The sequence below is a fragment of the Arachis stenosperma genome, chromosome 9 (genome assembly GCF_014773155.1).
Source record: "Arachis stenosperma cultivar V10309 chromosome 9, arast.V10309.gnm1.PFL2, whole genome shotgun sequence".
NCBI classification, from domain to species: domain Eukaryota; kingdom Viridiplantae; phylum Streptophyta; class Magnoliopsida; order Fabales; family Fabaceae; genus Arachis; species Arachis stenosperma.
In genome coordinates this window covers 99464024-99481647 of record NC_080385.1, presented here as the reverse complement: position 1 = coordinate 99481647, position 17624 = coordinate 99464024, and positions in this window count along the sequence as shown.

Below are 17624 nucleotides of genomic sequence, written 5' to 3'. Positions count from 1 at the left end.
ACATACGGACCCCTCCAACGGGATTTGAGTTTTCCTGAACAGTCTGAGCCTAGAGTTGAAGAGTAAAACTTTTTGTCCTGGCTCAAAGACTCTGGTTGACAATCTCTTGTCATGCCACTTCTTTGCCTTTTCCTTATAGATCTTAGCATTTTCAAAGGCATTGAGTCTGAACTCCTCTAGCTCATTTAGCTGGAGCAGTCTTTTCTCACCAGCTAACTGTGCATCCATGTTTAGGAATCTGGTTGCCCAGTAGGCTTTATGTTCCAGTTCCACAGGCAAATGACAGGCCTTCCCATACACCAATTGGTATGGAGAGGTTCCTATAGGAGTCTTGAATGCTGTTCTGTATGCCCACAGAGCATCATCCAAGCTCTTTGCCCAATCCTTTCTTCGGGCCATTACAGTCCGTTCCAGGATTCTTTTTAGCTCTCTGTTAGAGACTTCAGCTTGCCCATTTGTCTGTGGATGATATGGAGTTGCCACTTTATGGCTGATTCCATATCTAACCATAGCAGAGTATAGTTGTTTATTGCAGAAATGAGTGCCCCCATCACTGATTAGCACTCTGGGGACGCCAAACCTGCTGAAAATGTTTTTTCTGGAGGAATTTCAACACAGTCTTGGTATCATTAGTGGGTGTAGCAATTGCTTCTACCCACTTAGATACATAGTCCACTGCCACCAGAATGTAAGTGTTTGAGTATGATGGTGGGAATGGCCCCATGAAGTCAATTCCCCATACATCAAACAATTCTATCTCTAATATTCCTTGTTGAGGCATGGCATATCCATGAGGCAGGTTACCAGCTCTTTGGCAACTGTCACAGTTACGCACAAACTCTCGGGAATCTTTATAGAGAGTAGGCCAGTAGAAGCCGCACTGGAGAACTTTAGTGGCTGTTCGCTCACTTCCAAAATGTCCTCCATACTGTGATCCATGGCAGTGCCATAGGATCCTTCGTGCTTCTTCTCTGGGTACACACCTGCGGATTACTCCGTCAGCATATCTCTTAAAGAGATATGGTTCATCCCAAAGGTAGTACTTAGCATCTGAAATTAATTTCTTTCTTTGCACTGCTGTACTCCTTGGGTATGAACCTTACAGCTTTATAATTTGCAATGTCTGCAAACCATGGAGCTTCCTGGATGGCAAAGAGTTGCTCATCTGGGAAAGTCTCAGAGATCTCAGTAGAAGGGAGGGACGCCCCAGCTACTGGTTCTATTCTGGACAGATGATCAGCCACTTGATTCTCTGTCCCTTTTCTGTCTCTTATTTCTATATCAAACTCTTGCAGAAGCAACACCCATCTGATAAGCCTGGGTTTTGAATCCTGCTTTGTGAGTAAGTATTTAAGAGCAGCATGGTCAGTGTACACAATCACCTTTGATCCCACTAAGTAGGATCTAAACTTGTCAATGGCATAGACCACTGCAAGCACTCTTTTTCTGTGGTTGTGTTTCTTCTGTGCATCATTTAGAACACGGCTAGCATAATAATGACATGCAGAAGTTTGTTATGCCTCTGTCCCAACACTGCACCAATGGCATGATCACTGGCATCACACATTAATTCAAATGGTAATGCCCAATCTGTGCAGAGATGACTGGTGCTGTGACCAGCTTAGCTTTCAGGGTCTCAAATGCCTGCAAACACTGTGTGTCAAACACAAATGGCGTGTCAGCAGCTAACAGGTTACTCAGAGGTTTAGCAATTTTTGAAAATCCTTGATAAACCTTCTGTAGAATCCTGCATGCCCCAGAAAGCTTCTGATTGCCTTAACATTGGCAGGTGGTGGTAATTTTTCAATTACCTCTACCTTTGCCTTATCCACCTCTATTCCCCTGCTTGAAATTTGTGCCCAAGGACAATTCCTTCAGTCACATAAAGTGACATTTCTCCAGTTTAAAACCAGGTTAGTCTCTTGGCATCTTTTCAGGACAAGTGATAGGTGGTTAAGACAGGAGCTAAATGAGTCTCCATATACTGAAAAGTCATCCATGAAGACTTCCAGAAATTTCTCTACCATATCTGAGAAGATAAAGAGCATGCACCTCTGAAAGGTTGCAGGTGCATTGCACAGACCAAAAGGCATTCTCCTATAGGCAAACACGCCAGAAGGGCATGTGAATGCTGTTTTCTCTTGGTCTTGAGGATCTACTGCAATTTGGTTGTAGCCTGAGTAGCCATCCAAAAAGCAGTAATAGTCATGGCCAGCTAGTCTTTCTAGCATTTGGTCTATGAATGGTAAGGAAAATGATCCTTTCTGGTGGCTGTATTGAGTCTTCTGTAGTCAATACCATGCGCCACCCTGTGACTGTTCTTGTAGGAACCAGTTCATTTTTTTCATTATGAACCACTGTCATGCCTCCCTTTTTGGGAACAACTTGGACAGGGCTCACCAGGGGCTATCAAAATAGGATAAATAATCCCAGCCTCCAGTAATTTAGTGACCTCTTTCTGCACCACCTCCTTCATGGCAGGATTTAGCCTCCTCTGTGGTTGGACCACTGGTTTGGCATTATCCTCCAATAGGATCTTGTGCATGCATCTAGCTGGGCTAATGCCCTTAAGATCACTTATGGACCACCCAAGAGCTGTCTTGTGCGTCCTCAGCACTTGAATCAGTGCTTCCTCTTCCTGTGAATTAAAGCAGAGCTTATAATCACTGGAAAAGTGTCACCCTCTCCCAGAAATGCATATTTCAGGGATGATGGTAGTGGTTTGAGTTCAGGCTTAGGAGACTTATCTTCCTCCTGAGGAATTTTCGAAAATTCCTTTGCCTCCTCTGGCTCTTCCTGATCAGTTTGAGCATCTTTGAAGATGTCCTCAAGCTCTGATTCTAGGCTTTCAGCCATATTGATCTCTTCTACCAGAGAGTCAATAATGTCAGCGTTCATGCAGTCCTCTGGTGAGTCTGGATGCTGCATAGCTTTTACAGCATTCAACTTGAACTCATCCTCATTGACTCTCAAGGTTACTTCCCCTTTTGTACATCAATGAGAGTTCGTCCAGTTGCTAGAAAGGTCTTCCTAGAATGAGAGTTGCATTTTTATGCTCCTCCATTTCCAGCACCACAAAGTCAGTTGGAAAGGCAAATGGCCCAACTTTGACAATCATGTCCTCTATTATGCCTGATGGGTGTTTAATGGAGCCATCAGCAAGTTGGAGGCATATCCTGGTTGGTTTGACTTCTCCAATCAACCCAAGCTTTCTGATAGTGGATGCAGGTATTAAATTAATACTTGCTCCAAGATCACATAAGGCTACCTTGGTGTAAGTGCCTTCCAATGTGCATGGTATCAGAAAGCTTCCAGGATCTTGAAGCTTTTCTGGTAAGCTTTTTAGAATGACTGCACTGCATTCTTCAGTGAAACACTTTTTCAGTTTCTCTCCAATCCTTCTTATGACTTAAGATCTCTTTCATGAACTTAGCATAAGAAGGTATTTGCTCAAGTGCCTCTGCAAAAGGAATCTTTATTTCAAGAGTCCTTAAATAGTCTGCAAAGCGGGCAAATTGCTTATCCTGTTCCGCTTTGCGGAGTTTCTGAGGATAAGGCATCTTGGCTTGATATTCTTCAACCTTAGATGCTGCAGGTTTATTCCTTACAGAAGTGGTTGAAGAAGCCTTGTTAGGGGGATAGTCATCAGAACTCTCAGGTGCCTGATTCTCCTTGGGCGTTCGACGCCAGGAGTGGATGAAGTTTGGGCGTTAAACGCCAACTTCTCCCCCTTTTCTGGCATTTGAACGCCAGAACTGGGCAGGGAATGGGCGTTTAACGCCAGCTTTCCTCCCTGTTCTGGCGTTTGAACGCCAGTATTGGGCAAGGAATGGGCGTTTAACGCCAACTTTCCTTCCCTTTCTGGCGTTTGAACGCCATTAATATTCCTCTCTGGGCTCTTACTGTCCTCAGAGGGATTTTGAACAGTGGTTTGGTCATCCTCTGTCAACTGTTCCTTAATTGACTTCTTGCTCTTTTGAGCCGTGGCATTCAGTGTTTTCCCACTCCTAAGTTGAACTGCTTGACATTCTTCTGTTATCTGTTTAGATATCTGTTGTTTTGCTTGATTCAACTGCAGTTCTATGCTCTTGTTAGCAACCTTAGTATCATGGAGCATTTCTTTAAATTCTGCTAACTGTTCTGTCATCAGGAGCAATTGTTGATTAAGCTCATTCATCTGTTCTTGAGGATCAGGATCAGTGACTACTACCATGACCTCTTCTTGTGGAACGAATTCCTTGCTAGAATATAAGTACTGGTTTCTAGCAACAATGTCTATAAGCTCTTGAGCTTCTTCAATTGTCTTCCTCATGTGTATAGATCCACCAGCTGAGTGGTCTAAAGACATCTGAGCTTTTTCTGTAAGCCCATAGTAGAAAATGTCTAACTGTACCCACTCTGAAAACATTTCAGAGGGACATTTTCTTAGCATACCTCTATACCTCTCCCAGGCATTATAAAGGGATTCATGATCCTCTTGTTTAAAGCCTTGGATGTCCAGCCTTAGCTGTGTCATCCTCTTTGGAGGGTAAAAATGATTCAGGAATTTGTCTGATAACTGTTTCCATGTCTTTATGCTTGCTGTAGGTTGGTTATTTAACCACCTTTTAGCTTGATCTTTTACAGCAAATGGAAACAGTAATAGTCTGTAAACATCCTGATCCACCTCTTTATCATGTACTGTGTCAGCAATTTGTAAGAACTGTGCCAGAAACTCAGTAGGTTCTTCCTCTGGAAGACCGGAATACTGGCAATTTTGCTGCACTATGATAATGAGTTGAGGGTTTAGCTCAAAGCTGCTTGCTTTGATGGGAGGTATACAGATGCTACTCCCATATGCAGCTGTAATGGGGTTAGCATAAGACCCCAGAGTCCTCTTGGACTGATTAATTCCACTTAAGTCCATAATGGACAAAAGGGAAATGAGAATGATTGCAAAGAGATAAATTTTGTTTATTTTTATTTTTTTTTTTGAAATAACCGAAAAAATAAAATAAAAAGAAATTTAAATAAAAAAAATTTCGAAAATCAAAAGGGAAAATGAGATCAAAGCAAATTGAGAACTGAATCAATTAGTAAAAAAAAAGATTTTGAAAACAGCAATTAAGAAGATATGATTGAAAAATTTTTATGAAAGAGATTTGATTTTTAAAAAGAGGAAAGAGAAAAAAAACACAAAAGACACCAAACTTAAAATTTTTAGAAAATCAAACACTAAATTTTTCGAAAATTTTAAGAGAAAAACACAAAGAGGACACCAAACTTAGAATTTTTATGAATCAAAAAGGGACTAAGAACATGCAAAAACGAAAATTTAAAAGAAGAACAAAAGCATGCAATTGACACCAAACTTAGAATATGAAACTAGACTCAACTTAAAAGACTCTAAACCAACAAAAATAAAACAGTCCTAATCTAAGCAACAAAATAAACCATCAGTTGTCCAAACTCGAACAATCCCCGGCAACGGCGCCAAAAACTTGGTGCACGAAATTGCAATAACACTTTTGCAATCCCGCACAACTAACCAGCAAGTGCACTGGGTCGTCCAAGTAATACCTTGCGTGAGCAAGGGTCGATCCCACGGAGATTGTTGGCTTGAAGCAAGCTATGGTTATCTTGTAAATCTTAGTCAGGATATCAGAAATTATCAGGATTGATTGTAAAAAGCAAAAGAACATGTGATGGTTACTTGTATTGCAGTAATGGAGAATGGGTTGAGGTTTGGAGATGCTCCATCTTCCGAATCTCTGCTTTCCTACTGTCTTCTTCATCAAACACGCATGTCTCCTTCCATGGCAAGCTCGTGTAAGGTCTCACTGTTGTCAGCAGCTACCTCCCATCCGCGCAGTGAAAGCTAATGCACACACTCTGTCACAGTGCTGCCAATCACCGGTTTGGTTCCCTCCCCTACCGGAATAGAATCACTCTTTTGCGTCTGTCACTAACGCCCAGTAGGTTACAGGTTTGAAGCACGTCACAGTCATTCAATCATTGAATCCTACTCAGAATACCACAGACAAGGTTTAGACCTTCCGGATTCTCTTGAATGCTGCCGTCAGGTCCTGCCTATACCACGAAGATTCCGATTAAAGAACCCAAGAGATAACTACTGATGACAAGTCATCATATACCCATTTTTCAAGCTAATTTCACTTGTTTAGTTAGCATTTATGCACTTTCTTGCATCATAAGTAAAGGATTTGGAGTGAAAATGCATAACTTCTCTAAATCAAGTAACCACTATGAAATTAATGATAAATCATGAGGTTTAAGCTAATTTTAATTGCATTTTAATGGATTTATAAGCCTCTTGATTTTTGTGATACTTTGAGTGGTTGTTTGGTTTATTTTAGGTGAAGAAAAAGAAAAGAAAATGAAAAGCGTGGCCTAAGAAGTGTGACACAAGAGAAGAAAAGCGTGGCAAAGGAAAGGGGAAGTGTGCCGTAACTAAAGGGAGAAGCAACTCTGCCCTCCACAAGGGCAGACTGCCCTCTAGGAGGGCAGCATTAGTGACCGAGCCAAGCATAGGCGATTCTGCCCTGCCCACTTCAAGGGCAGAGCACAAAATGGTGCCTTGGAGCCATGAGAAACAAATTCTGCCCTGCCCTTGTGGAGGGCAGGATCGTGCTCCATGAGGAAAGAAATCCAAGAGAAAATGGCACCCATGCAAGCTACAAGTTTCGAACCAAGAACCATGAGGAAGCCAAGCCTTGAGACCAATTGCCATGCCAAGAAATAAAGAAAAATGAGTAGCGTGTTTGCAAGGTCCCAGACTCGAACCCACGGCATGGAGGATTGGTCATTGCCCTGCCCTTGGCGCGGGCAGGGCAGAAATTTGAATGGCGCACCAATTTTCTCCATGGCGCACCAAAATTTCTCCCTTGGCACGATCCTGGCGCGCGCGTTCCTCTCTGGCCGCACCAACCCAATCCTGCCCTGCCCTTGGCGCGGGCAGGCAGCCTCCAAGGCACCAACGCGCGTCCCGCGCGCCAATCTCCTTTCCTGGCGCATCAATTTTGCATCTGGCAGCACCATCCGCGCGCGTCTCAAATTCTGGCGCATCCAAAACTCCCCGCCCTGCCCTTGGCGCGGGCAGGATCTTGTGTGGCGCACCAAGAAGCAAAACGTGCGCACCAACTCGCACCAACAAGCAACCACGCCGCACCAAATCTTTGTGCCATGCATCAATTTTCTGCCCTGCCCTCCACAAGGGCAGGGCAGCCTCCTGGAAGTGGATCTTGGGCTGAAATTCAAATTAAAAATTAATTTGAATCCAATTCTTCACCAATCCAAAAGCCCATCCAAATCCCATCATCCAAGAATAGAAAGTGTATAAATAGGACTTAGTTTGATGTAATTGGGGCTGGACTTTTCACCTCTTTTAGCTACCTTGGCACTCACTTTTAAATTTTCAATTACTTTGCAATTTTACTTGCTTTCACCTTCTGGAAAGAATTTGACCAAGAACTAAGAGGATCAAAGGAGAGTCTCCTTCCTCGAATCTCTTGGGCAATTCTACTTTCTGTTCTCTGAGTATTGGGTGTGTGAAATTGGGGAAATTCTGTCCCAATTCCCATTCAATCTCTCTGCATTAATTTTACTGCACAATTCACTTTCAATTCTGTTATTCAATTGCTTCTTCTTCAATTTTCTGTCAATTGCTTACTGAATCTAGATCTGGGAAGGAAATTGGGTCTTAGGCTTTGCTATCTAAGCCCTTGGGATCCTGAGATCACTTTTGGTTCATCTGTGAACCTCTGCAGAATTTTACTTGAATTCTGTTGCATGCTTATTGCTTTTGATCTACTTTCTGCCCAACCATTTACTGTAATTCACTTGTTCTTTGTTTAATTCTTGCAATCCCATTCCTCAATTCCCTTTTATATTCAAGTCATTTACCTTTCTTGCCATTTAAGTTACTGCAATTTAAGTTTCTTGCACTTTAAGTTTCAGTCATTTACCTTTCTTGCTCTTTAAGTTTCTGCACTTTTACTTCTCTGTTCTTTATTTTACTGCAATTTTCCCTTTTCCCTTTTACTTTTAATGTCATTTACTTTCTGTTCAACACAAACAACTCAACCAAAGCTTGATTCGCTTGACTAAATCACCCACCGAACTAAAATTGCTCAATCCTTCAATCCCTGTGGGATCGACCTCACTCACGTGAGTTATTATTACTTGATGCGACCCGGTACACTTGCCGGTGAGTTTTGTGTTGGATCGCTTTCCACACATCAAGTTTTTGGCGCCGTTGCCGGGGATTGAAATAGATTGACAATGATTAAGTGAGGTGGAGATCTAGATTAAGCATTTTTACTTTTCTGTTGTTCTAACTCTCACTAACACACTAACTGTTTGAGAAATTGCCTCTACTAACTCACTAACAAGTTATTTCGAATAATTGCACTTAATCCTCAAGAGTGTTGTTGTTGGGCTACCCTGATTGTGTGCATGTCACAGGAAATCAAGTTTCTACAGACAAAGAGTACCATGACATGAAGCCACCACTCATTGCACTCATCAAGAACAATTGTTCTTATGGTGGAAGTCCATCAGAGGACCCTCGACAACATATATTTGCTTTCCTGAGAACTTGCAATGCAGTCAAAACTGATGGTCCAGATCAGGACACTTACAAGATCCTCTTATTCCCTTTTTCATTGAAGGGTGAAGCTGCACGATGGTTTGAAACTTTTCCCCAAGGAAGTATTACTAGTTGGGGTGATTTGGTCACCAAATTTTTGGCCAAATTCACCTCATCCAAACAGATCATCCAGCCGAAAGAAGAGGGACATCTATTCACACAAGGGGACAAAGAACCACTCTTCACAGCCTGGGAAAGATACAAGAGAGCAACTGATAAAGTGGGCTTCCGAGCTTTCTATGAAGGATTGACCCCAGAAACAAGAAAAGCAGTGGACTACTTCTCAGATGGTTTACTCAAAGCAACAACAAATGCTCAAGGAATTACAGACCTCAACGACAAGGAAACCAACAACCAACATCCATCTGAGAAACTCCATAGTGCAATCTTAAAGGAAGAAGTAGCAAATATTGAAGGAGTAAATGCATTCAAGGACCACAACAACCAGCTGCACCATCAACCACAGCAAAACATAGAGTTATCTGCTGCAAAACATGCCAAATTTCCACCTTGGAGACCTCATTCTTATCTAAGAATGAAGGAGCCTCAACATCAAGAACCAGGAAGTTTCAGCCAAGACAACTCTATAACCATAACCAATCAACATCTCCCACCTCTTAATACTACTCAAAGCCAATACCCACAACACAGACACCCTCAACCCTATCCCAACTGGAGAAGTAGTGAGTACCAGAATCACAAACCAAGGGAATTCCATTACAACAACCCGAACTTCACAAACCATCAAAACACCATTACAGCAATAACAACCACTACATTCCTCCACCACATCCACCCTTCTTACCTTCAACAAGTCTCAACTATCCAACCTTACCAGACTCTCAAAGAATCACAAACTTGGAGATCCTAATGGAGAGAATGCTGAAACATCAAGAGGAAACAACTAGGCACCAAGAGATGTTAATGAGAAGACTTGAGGAGCATATAACCCAAGTGGCAAAGCACTTCGCAGAAATGGGAGAGAAGAAACCAAATGCTTTCTTCAAAGTAAGTGAAGATAAACCAACCAATAACGAAGATGCTACAAAGAAGGAAGGAAGGAAAAGGATCATGGAAGACAATGAGAAAGGAGGCACTAGTCAAAAAGACACAACAGAGAATTCTTTCAAAGAGAGACAGAGGAGAGAACTAAAGACAAGCACACTGGAAAGCTCTCACTAGGGGATCGAGTGATGATTAACATGCAAACCATAAAGGTATTCCCACAGTCACCCGAGCACTACACTGTGACTAAGATCCTTCCACAAGAACTGATAGAAGTCATCAAAGAGGAAACTGGAAGGAAGTTCATAGTGAAGGCAGACAAGTTAAGGCACTGTGATTTCCAACCCCCTTAAAGTAAGAATGGAGATGTCAAGCTAATGACAATAAAAGAGCGCTTGTTGGGAGGCAACCCAACCTGAGGTAGTTTCTTTTCATAGCTTTTCAATAAAAATGTTGAGTAATTGGTATGGATTGCAAAAAGCTAAGTTTGGTGTTTCACACCAAAGCAATTTGAAGGAGAATGAAAACTTCTAAGTTTGGTGTTCCACCAAAAATATCATTTAATGCATTCTCACCTCCTGCATAATTCTAGCCCCAAGTAATCAACCACATTACTCAACTGTTAAATTGTTTTCTAGCTTTTGTTTCATTTAACCTTTAGCAAGAATACATGGTTTCAAATATGGTTAACTTTGCACATCTGAGACAGTGGCAAAACAATTAAGTTTGGTGTTCACACACCAAAACAAATCCAAAATGCCACACTCAGTACTATGCTTACTAATCATATAATTAAGTGCTTGAGAATCAAGCAACTTTGAGAGCTATGCAGGATATAAGCCAACAATTGAAGACATTATGCATTGTAACTCAAAAGGAACACAGCAGAAAGAAAAATCAAAGGGCTGCAACTTCAAAGGTTGTATCTGAACTTAAAGTTTGCTGCTGTGTGATGTTTTAAATCTGGAAACCATTGTATGCCTTGCTAAAAGTGTTTATGTAGTTACAAGTGAAATTGTTTGTGAAAATGTCAAGTCTGCATAATGCTTGTATCCATCACTTAGCTTTAAATCTTGCTTTGTTTCCATATGCTTGAATAAAAGAGTTTGGTTTGAATTGAAAAGAGAAAAATCCAATGTTGCATGAGTATGAATGGAAGTTGGTGGTGGCACATGTGTTTGATTAAATGCATAACTCATCAAATAAGTGTTGCATAATATCATTCTCATTACTTGTGAGTTAGCTTGCTGTTACAAAGACTTCTATCTATAATGAAACACCCTTGGTAACAAAAACAGAAAGAAAAGAAAGAAAGAAAAAGCCAAAATGGCAAGAAAAATAAAGAATAAAGGTTGGACACCAATGGTTTGAACCTTAGGACAAATGCCTGTGGTGTTCTTGTACTAAGATCTGCTTGGATGAGTAAATTCTAAGGGGTATTTTGAAACCCGGTCACTTAGATCAACTGATTTGGGATGGCCAATTGAAAGTCCACAATAAAGAGCAACTTAGATACAAAGCACTTAGTGATCCAAAGAGATGCTGGGCATCAATGATCCTAAGGATAATTGAGTGAACTAAGTGTCTGTGGTGGAAAGATGTTGAGCAAAATAAAAGAAAATGAAGCCAAAGGCTAAGCTGCAACATTTAACACCAAACCCCTTAAAGAATAAAAAGCTTGTTAAAGCATTATAAGCCAAGAAGAGTTAGCAAGGGAGTGAGTAAAAGGAAGAGTCTTATAACAGCAAGTTAGCAAACCTTTGATGCAAGATATGTATTATGCAGCAGCAACAATAAGTGAGTATCATTGTCTGCATAAATGCCCCATGAATTGAAGTTCTGCTATCTGCATAATAAGGATTTATGTGCTTTTCTATTTCATATCATCTACTCTTAGTTTTGATGCTTGCTTGGGGACAAGCAAGGTTTAAGTTTGGTGTTGTGATGACAAGTCATCATATACCCATTTTTCAAGCTAATTTCACTTGTTTAGTTAGCATTTATGCACTTTCTTGCATCATAAGTAAAGGATTTGGAGTGAAAATGCATAACTTCTCTAAATCAAGTAACCACTATGAAATTAATGATAAATCATGAGGTTTAAGCTAATTTTAATTGCATTTTAATGGATTTATAAGCCTCTTGATTTTTGTGATACTTTGAGTGGTTGTTTGGTTTATTTTAGGTGAAGAAAAAGAAAAGAAAATGAAAAGCGTGGCCTAAGAAGTGTGACACAAGAGAAGAAAAGCGTGGCAAAGGAAAGGGGAAGTGTGCCGTAACTAAAGGGAGAAGCAACTCTGCCCTCCACAAGGGCAGACTGCCCTCTAGGAGGGCAGCATTAGTGACCGAGCCAAGCATAGGCGATTCTGCCCTGCCCACTTCAAGGGCAGAGCACAAAATGGTGCCTTGGAGCCATGAGAAACAAATTCTGCCCTGCCCTTGTGGAGGGCAGGATCGTGCTCCATGAGGAAAGAAATCCAAGAGAAAATGGCACCCATGCAAGCTACAAGTTTCGAACCAAGAACCATGAGGAAGCCAAGCCTTGAGACCAATTGCCATGCCAAGAAATAAAGAAAAATGAGTAGCGTGTTTGCAAGGTCCCAGACTCGAACCCACGGCATGGAGGATTGGTCATTGCCCTGCCCTTGGCGCGGGCAGGGCAGAAATTTGAATGGCGCACCAATTTTTCTCCATGGCGCACCAAAATTTCTCCCTTGGCACGATCCTGGCGCGCGCGTTCCTCTCTGGCCGCACCAACCCAATCCTGCCCTGCCCTTGGCGCGGGCAGGGCAGCCTCCAAGGCACCAACGCGCGTCCCGCGCCAATCTCCTTTCCTGGCGCATCAATTTTGCATCTGGCAGCACCATCCGCGCGCGTCTCAAATTCTGGCGCATCCAAAACTCCCCGCCCTGCCCTTGGCGCGGGCAGGATCTTGTGTGGCGCACCAAGAAGCAAAACGTGCGCACCAACTCGCACCAACAAGCAACCACGCCGCACCAAATCTTTGTGCCATGCATCAATTTTCTGCCCTGCCCTCCACAAGGGCAGGGCAGCCTCCTGGAAGTGGATCTTGGGCTGAAATTCAAATTAAAAATTAATTTGAATCCAATTCTTCACCAATCCAAAAGCCCATCCAAATCCCATCATCCAAGAATAGAAAGTGTATAAATAGGACTTAGTTTGATGTAATTGGGGCTGGACTTTTCACCTCTTTTAGCTACCTTGGCACTCACTTTTAAATTTTCAATTACTTTGCAATTTTACTTGCTTTCACCTTCTGGAAAGAATTTGACCAAGAACTAAGAGGATCAAAGGAGAGTCTCCTTCCTCGAATCTCTTGGGCAATTCTACTTTCTGTTCTCTGAGTATTGGGTGTGTGAAATTGGGGAAATTCTGTCCCAATTCCCATTCAATCTCTCTGCATTAATTTTACTGCACAATTCACTTTCAATTCTGTTATTCAATTGCTTCTTCTTCAATTTTCTGTCAATTGCTTACTGAATCTAGATCTGGGAAGGAAATTGGGTCTTAGGCTTTGCTACCTAAGCCCTTGGGATCCTGAGATCACTTTTGGTTCATCTGTGAACCTCTGCAGAATTTTACTTGAATTCTGTTGCATGCTTATTGCTTTTGATCTACTTTCTGCCCAACCATTTACTGTAATTCACTTGTTCTTTGTTTAATTCTTGCAATCCCATTCCTCAATTCCCTTTTATATTCAAGTCATTTACCTTTCTTGCCATTTAAGTTACTGCAATTTAAGTTTCTTGCACTTTAAGTTTCAGTCATTTACCTTTCTTGCTCTTTAAGTTTCTGCACTTTTACTTCTCTGTTCTTTATTTTACTGCAATTTTCCCTTTTCCCTTTTACTTTTAATGTCATTTACTTTCTGTTCAACACAAACAACTCAACCAAAGCTTGATTCGCTTGACTAAATCACCCACCGAACTAAAATTGCTCAATCCTTCAATCCCTGTGGGATCGACCTCACTCACGTGAGTTATTATTACTTGATGCGACCCGGTACACTTGCCGGTGAGTTTTGTGTTGGATCGCTTTCCACACATCAACTACTCAATCTAAGATAGAACAGAGGTGGTTGTCAGGCACGTGTTCATAGTTGAGAATGATGATGATTGTCACGGATCATCACATTCATCCGGATTAAGAACAAGTGTTATCTTAGAATCGAAGCAAGCATGATTGAATAAGAAACAGTAGTAATTGCATTAATCCATCAAGACACAGCAGAGCTCCTCACCCCCAACCATGGGGTTTAGAGGCTCATACTGTGGAAAGAACGTGTACAAAATGTTATGAGGTCATTCGGTTCTGATTACAATGTAGAAAGGTCCTATAAGTAGTAAACTAGTATCCTAAGGTTTACAGAGATGAGTAAATGACAGAAAAATCCACTTCCTGGCCCACTTGGTGTGTGCTTGGGCTGAGCAATGAAGGAAATTCGTGTAGAGACCTTTTCTGGAGTTAAACGCCAGTTCTCATGCCAGTTTGGGCGTTTAACTCCAACTTTTATTCCAGTTCCGGCGTTTAACGCTGGAATTTCTGAGGCCGGATTGCTACGCGGGTTTGGGCCATCAAATCTTGGACAAAGTATGGACTATTATATATTGCTGGAAAGCCCAGGATGTCTACTTTCCAATGCCGTTGAGAGCGCGCCAATTGGGCTTTTGTAGCTCCAGAAAATCCACTTCGAGTGCAGGGAGGTCAGAATCCAACAGCATCTGCAGTCCTTTTCAGTCTCTGGATCAGATTTTTGCTCAGGACCCTCAATTTCAGTCAGAAAATACCTGAAATCACAGAAAAACACACAAACTCATAGTAAAGTCCAGAAAAGTGAATTTTAATTAAAAACTAATAAAAATATACTAGAAACTAACTAAAAGATACTAAAAACATACTAAAAACAATGCCAAAAAGCATACAAATTATCCGCTCATCAACTGTGACGAGCTTCAAACTCCTGAAGTCTGGGCGTTAGTGACAGACGCAAAAGAATCAAGGGATTCTATTTCAACCTGATTGAGAACCGACAGATGATTAGCCGTGCTGTGACAGAGCATTTGCACCATTTTCACTGAGAGAATGGGATGTAGCCATCAACAAGGGTGATGCCTCTAGACGATTAGCCATGTAGTGACAGCGCATAGGACCATTTTCCCGAGAGGATGAAAAGTAGCCATTGAAGACGGTGATGCCCTACATACAACTTGCCATGGAAAAGAGTAAGAAGAATTGGATGAATGTAATAAGAAAGTAGAAATATAAGAGGAGCACAGCATCTCCATACGCCTATCTGAAATTCCCACTATTGATTTACATAAGTATTTTTATCCCTTTTTATTTTCTGTTTATTATTAATTTTCGAACTCATCATAAACCATTTAATCTGCCTAACTGAGATTTACAAGGTGACCATAGCTTGCTTCATACTAACAATCTCAGTGGGATCGACCCTTACTCACGTAAGGTATTACTTGGATGACCCAGTACACTCGCTGGTTAAGTTGAACGGAGTTATGATCACACCAGGGATTATTAAGATCCCAATTCATCACACCATGATCTCTTTGGGGTATTTTTGATTTCATACAAATACAAAGAGACCAACTTTGAGGATCACAATTTCGTCCACCAAGCAGTTAAGGATTGTGTTACAAATCCTAAAAGAGCGTAAATTATATGCAAAATTTTCTAAGTGTGAGTTCTAGAAGGAAGAGGTGAAGTTCTTAGGCCATGTAGTGAGTAAGGGTGGAATAACAGGGAATAATTCGAAAGTGGAGGTGGTGATGGAATGGGAGAGGCCACCTACAGTAACAGAGGTTAAGACTTTCTTGGGATTGGCCAGATATTATCAAAGATTCATCAAAGGATTTTCTCAAATTGCATTACTGGTGACTATGTTAACCCAGAAAGAGGTGCCGTTTGTGTGGACGTCGGAATGTGAGGAGAGCTTTCAAGCTTTGAAGGAGAAATCAACTTCAGCACCTACTTTAATTTTGTTGGAACCGCACGAGCTGTTTAAAGTGTATTGTGATGCATCGTTAAAGGGTTTGGGTTGTGTATGAATGCAACCCTTGAATGTGGTAGCTTATGGTTCGCGTCAGCTAAGACGACATGAGGTGAATTACTGGTGCGCGAATTGAGAACTCGCACAACTTAACCGATAAGTGCACCAGGTCATCCAATTAATACCTCAGGTGAGTGAGGGTCAATCCTACGAGGATTATCGGACTGAGCAAATAATGGTTGTTTGGCTGGACTTAGTTAGGCGAATCAAAAAAAGGGTTTAGTGAGTCAATTCACATAAATAGTAAATAAGCAAATAAAGACAGCAATAGACAGGTTTGGTGTAAAGGCAATATGAGAAAACAGTTAAGGCTTCGGAGATGTTTATCTTTCCAGATTAAAAACTCTTACCAACTATTTTAACAATGCATAATTCATTCTATGGGAAACCATAAGTATCTAAACCCTAATCTCTTAGTAATTTAGCCTCCTCTAACATTCATTAACCGCCACTCTCGTGGTCACTTAATTCCGATTAGACGGTTAAGTTTAGAAAGCTAGTTTAACGGCACAAAAACCCTAATTACCCCAAAGCTAATAGGATTTTATGTGACGTATTCCAATCAGTTTGTGTAATTAGTGATTCAGGATGAATTTATTTTCAATTTGTAGTTCAAGCGAGATAACTCTCTCGAGAATCACAAGAACTCATGTAGAAAAGGGTCATACTCTCATTTCACCCAGTTCATAAGATTAAGATAAAAAACAATCCTTAGAATTGAATCAAGACATTAATTAAAATAGAAAAATAATAGTTCTAATCCATAGAAATAAACAAAGCTCCTAACCTTAACCAGGAGGTTTAGTTGCTTATGACTTACAAAGAAACCAGGGTTTTGAAAACGTGCAGAAGGAAGAAGATCTGAATCACAAGTGATCTTTTTCCTTATATACTAACCTAATTTAATACGAAAATAAAATAAAATAATAAATTCTAAACCTAAAAGATACTGTTTGTAATTAAAAATTACAAAAAAATAAATTAAATTAAAATTAATAAGTGCTAAATCCATGATAACGAGAATTTATTGTACGGTTTATAATCAATCAAAACAAGAATCCATTCGTTAGTAGCATATTCCAAACCAACAATGAATTCTCTTAATCAAATATTTTAATATTTAAATAACTGAGAGTAATTAAACCTCGGTCGTCTTTCCTAGGAGTTGCAATGAAATGTGCAATTATTGGCTCTGGGGAAATGAGGGTTGGATGGTAGCAAGAGTGCTAGCAATGTAAATAGCAAGAAATCAAACAAGCATGCAAGGAATTAAAAGAAAGCAATTAAAAGCATTGAAAATGGAAATTAAATGCTAAAAATGACTCTTGGTGATAATTGGAGAATTTAGGATTCCTATCCTAGTTATGAACCACAAACATGGTAATTGTGTGGAATCAATCCAAATTAGTCAATCCTCCTTGAGAATTAGTCAAAAGGGCATAATTAGTCTGAATTCATAAGTCCTAGTCAACTCACTAATTACTTAGTGAAAGACTAGCGTCAATGGAAACCAAACCAATTACAATTTCCACACTATGCGGAATGGACATCCACAACTCAAATTCCATCCAAACAACCAATTTCTTAATCAAGAGTGTGAAAACTAAACATGCAAGAAAGTAAACATCAAAGCAATAAAAGTCAAAACAATTAAATGCAAGGAAAGTAAATTTTAAATGCAAGAAGTCTCATGGCAAGTAATTGAGAGCTAAGGTTATCTATCCTAGATATTGACAACAAACATATGATGATTATGAAGAGCTAATCCTACTTAGTTAACCCTACATCGAGGATAAGTCAAATAGGCCTAGTTAATTTCAATCCATAAGTCCTATATCAACACTAAGGGTCACATAGAATCAATGGAGACCAAATAAACTAAGT